Source organism: Mus caroli, chromosome 4 (assembly GCF_900094665.2).
Source record: "Mus caroli chromosome 4, CAROLI_EIJ_v1.1, whole genome shotgun sequence".
Taxonomy (NCBI): domain Eukaryota; kingdom Metazoa; phylum Chordata; class Mammalia; order Rodentia; family Muridae; genus Mus; species Mus caroli.
In genome coordinates, this window is record NC_034573.1 from 84,230,958 (window position 1) to 84,235,908 (window position 4,951).

Genomic DNA, 4,951 nt, shown 5'->3' on the forward strand with positions numbered 1-4,951 from the left:
GCCTAGTCAGCCATCACTGGAAAGAGAGGCCCATTGGACTTGCAAACTTTATATGCCCCAATATAGGGGAATGCCAGGGCCAAAAGAATGGGAATGGGAGGGTAGGGAAGTGGGGGGTGGTATGGGGGACTTTTGGGATAGCATTGGAAATGTAATTGAGGAAAATATGTAATAAATAAAATCTCATTATATAGAAACCTGAATTATCATAATTATATACATTGTATAATATATTTGCATATAAAATATACTATTAATGTGTGGTTTCTGTCAGCAAATGCATAAATAACCTGAAGTATAAGGAGAAAATTACTTTGGAATGCTATCTATAACCATTTTTGTTATTATTGTTCATGATCATTATGGTTTTTGTACTTCTCAGTAATTGCTAATAATTTGTTTTTTTTAAAGTTGACACCGCCTTCCCCATTATTTGCAATAATAATAAGGTAGGTGAACAGCATGTGGAAGCTTTTTATTCACTAGAGAAATTAGTACCTTGTAATCTGAAGTGAAGATTTCTTGCTGTTGCTTTGCTGAGAGCCTTGCTATAACTTTTTTCTTTTCTTTTTTTACATATATTTTTTGGTTGGTTTTTATGTTTTCACATTTTGAAATATTTGCTTCAATTGCCCTCCCCTCCTTGTCCTTCTCTTGTATCATCTGTATTATTATTATTTTTTTTTTTACTTAATCACACTTTCTTAATTTTGTTGCCATTCATTGTCTGTCAGAGTAAACTACTACTTATTAATATACTTTAGGGTTAGTGAGAATGTGGATTTTTTTAATCTGTAAAATTTATGAACAAAGTTACTTTTAAATATTATTCTAGAAATGTTTTCGTAGACATAAATACTAATTTTGTTGTTGTGTGATCATCGGTGGCCCCATGTATAGGCTAAAAATTTTAAAGCCTACTTTATTTGTGTTCTTAAACACTTCAACTTCCCTTCTAGCCACTGTCCAAAGGTAGGGGAGAAAGATAGTTAATGGAACAAGGGGTTTGTGGACCGGTTTAGATGTAGTTCTTTGGGGGCAATTTCAGTCTCCCTTGTCAGGATATTAGCAGTCCAGTCCAAGAGCAAAAACACCAAACATGAATCAGTAGCAGCTGCTCTATCCGGCAAGAAGTGAAGACCCATGAAGACCAGTGAAACATTTCAAAGTATAGAAGTGCAAGAGCATCCTTTCACTGTCTATATGGTTATATTTAAAGTCTTTCTAAGTACCACATACCCTCTCAAGCCCCTACTCCAGCAAACCATCATATGCCCTTTCACATGTCTGCTTGAGCAAAACATCCCCTCACAAGCCAGCTTCCATAAAAACATCATGTGATACAACTGAGTTTTCAAAGAAACCAGAAATTTCCCCTTAACACAGGACTACATAAGACTAGTTAGTTTCAACAAACACTCCTCAAAATCTTCCCAAAGAGACCCATCTCTTTACTTCTCTGTCAAACATGTATACAAGTCATACTTCCTTGATCCCTACTGACTGCACTTCTATCAGTTTCCCAGTGTCTGTGTTAGTCACCTTTTCTTGCTGCTGTAGCAAAACAACAAAGGGAAGAAAGGAATCATCTTGGCTCAGAATTCACCACGTTAACAAAACATTGTGGCAGTGCTTAAGGCGGCTGGCCACATTGCATCTTCAGTTAGCAAGCAGAAAACAATGAATGCTGGTGTTATTTGTTTAACAAAATTTCAAATGTTTGATTTTACCATGAAAGACTCAGGGAACAGATGCTTGGATGAAAGCCTCCTAGCTCAGAGAGCTAAAGAAAGTTCTCAGCTGACTTTCCTCCTGAACCTATGCCCTAAAAGGAAGTTGTTCTTCTCTATGCCATCTCAAAAATCTCTCAGACTAAATGCCTATCTCTTTTACTTCTTGTATATTTCTTTATCCATCCTCCTGACTCCCTTTTATGACCTATGTTTTTCCTATGTTCACTCCTTGCCAACTGGATGCTTGCTCTGCCTCTTGACCCATGGTTGACTTTATTTAATCCTATTTACAATAAACAGAAAGCTCTTGAATGTGTACTATGGCTGAATCAGATCGCAACTAGAAACAGTTTTTTCCCCAGTAAATAACACAATCTCAGGGTACATAGTGTGATCAAATATCCTGCAACATGCTAGGGTTCAGTTAGCCTTCTTATTTTTATATAGTCTTGGATCCCCAGCACAAGGAAATACGTGATCCCATTTATGATGGGTCTACCACCTTATTTCCAGTTCATACTGGAAACTCCCTCAAGGGCATATCTAAACATTTGACTCCAAGGTGATTCTAGATTCTGACAACTTGACAACAGACATTAGCTATCACAGTACTGATAGTTGATTTTCCTCAGCCATTCTGTTCAGGTTCAGGGACATTGTCCCAGAGAAGCTGTGCCGGAGGTATTCCAGCCACTTGCTTTTGTTTAGATATCTAACAGTCTCCTGTTTTCTAATTTTCTTGTTGGAATATATTGTGTCACTTTCTTTTCTTGCCATTGCTTATTCTCTGTACACTGTCTTATGGTAAGATCTTTCAGTGGGTCTTAGTGTTAAATATGGAAATTTTCATTTTCTCTTCCTCTCCTCTCCTCCTCTTCCTCCTTTTCTTCTTTATTGTTGTTATTTCATTTTCTAGTTTGGGTATCAGGATAAAACTGACTGCATGAAAAAGACTAGTAGTGTTTTTCCTAGTTTATTTTATGGAACAGTTTAGACTCTCCTTAAACATTTAGTAGAATTTAGCAGTGAACCCAATCAGTAGTAGCATTCCTTATCCCTTCTCATTAATTTTATTTTTAAGCTTACTTCATCAGGAATTCAATGAGGTGGGGCAGTTTGTTCTACAATTCCTTGATAGACTGGTTACATTCTCTGTATTAAATATGGATGTTTTGTCAATGAGATTTTTTTTTAAGATGACAAATCCCCTTGCCCTACCCTGTCTATAAATAAATGGAGACAATTTAAACTTCATATATTATTGAGAATTGTTTATCCTAATTATTATAATTTTGCTGTATTTTATGGCTTGTTGCCTTGTTTTTTTATTCTCTACTTTCTCCCTATTATCATTAGAGATTGGCTGATCTACTGTGTCATACAGAATGGGCTCCTCCATACGTTGCCTTTGTTTATGTACTTCTTTTTGGAAACTTATTCTGTCTTGTGTTCTATGATGAGACCATCTTTCTTCATATTGTTATGCCAAGATTGAGATACCCCCAACAGACCACCATGGACCACCACTCCAGTGTAAGCTCACAAGAGTCTTTATTTGAGTTTGGACTCGGTTCACAAACCTTTCTGATGAAACAGGTTAGGAAAGTGACACCCTGGTCTAGAGACTTAGGGTCTATAAAGGGAAAAATTGCAAGCAGGGGCTTTTAAGCCTTGGTGTTATATAACTGGGTAAATAGGTAAAGGAATATTGGGCTCTAAACTGATAGCGTCTGTTCAAACCCAAGGAGAGACCACACATCTAAAAGGAGTGATCTTGACCTGGGAACGACTCATGTTGTCTTAACTGATCCTGTTATTGTGACCAGTTTATCCTGTTATTGTGATATGCCACAACTGTTATGTGTATTTTCGATGGCTGAGAACACTTTGTGGCATCTTTTTCAAGCCCAAATGATAGCAGCCATGTCACTCAGAGGACAAGAAATAAAAAAATGGAGTTTGGAGAGCAAGGAGTCTAGTCTGCTATTTTGGCCTCTTCAATCTCTGAGTATTTGTGGAGTGTTGCCTTAAGTGTCATAAGATTATATTATAGAAAAATTAATTATGTATATATATATGTGTGTGTATATGCAAAATTTTGTGCATGTCTGTGTAGTGTTCACAGAGGCCAGAAAGAAGGTCATCTCTATTGGATCTGGAACTTTAAGACATTGTAGGATGCCCTACCTGGGTGCTCGAAACAAAACTTCTGTCCTCTGTAAGCGTAGTATGCACTCTTGATGATTAATACCATCTCTCCAGCCCAGCATTTAGTATCATTTACAGTTATGTCTTTGAAATCAAGAATAACCTAGTTTGCATATCTCTAGAAATATCCTTAGTTTTCTATCAATGTAAGCATACATCCTTGCTATATGTTGCAATTTTGGTTAGCATTTACTTGCTTTCAGGGCTTTCAATTTCATGATTTCCTGGCTTTTAGGACTACTGATGAGATACTGGATTGACGAGCTGCTCTGGTATTTTTTGCTTGTAAAGATGAGTTAGAGTTTTTCCCTTACACATTCAGATATCATTTTATTTGCTTTGTAATTGTGACTATAATATTTTGTGGGTTAGCTCTTTAGCTATGTTGAATTGTGTATCTAAATGATTCTGTTGTTTGGATAACAAGCTCTCTGGGCTGAAGACATTTTCTGCTATAATTTTATTAGATAGGTTCTCTGTAGCTTTAACATTTTAAAAAGATCTAAATTGTTTTATTTAAATATAAGGATTTTTGCCTGCATTTTATTTATGCACTGCATGCATGCTGTGCCTGAAGATGTCAGAGGAGATGGTCAAATAATCTAAACAAGAGTTACTGATTGTTGTTGACCACTAAAGTCTTGGAATTGAATCTGGGTCCTCTAGAAAAGCAGGGACTATGCTTAAATGGTGTTCCAACTCTCTAGCTCCTGGGTTTAGTTTTCGTTTCAGTTTCTGTTCTGTAGATGCTTAGGCTTGGACTCTTTAGTGTGCCCCAAATCTTAGTTATGGTGGACATGCTTACTTACTAATTTTTCTTTATTGATGTTGACTATATTATTTCCTTGACAGTGCCACACCTCCCTGGTATTTTTTCTTCTTCTTTCTTCTTTCCTCTTTCTTCTTTCTCCTTTCTCCCTTCTTCTCCTCCTCCTCCTCCTCCTCCTTCTTCTTCTGTTTTTTGTTTTGTTTTTTTTTTGTTTTGTTTTGTTTTGTTTTGTTTTGTTTTC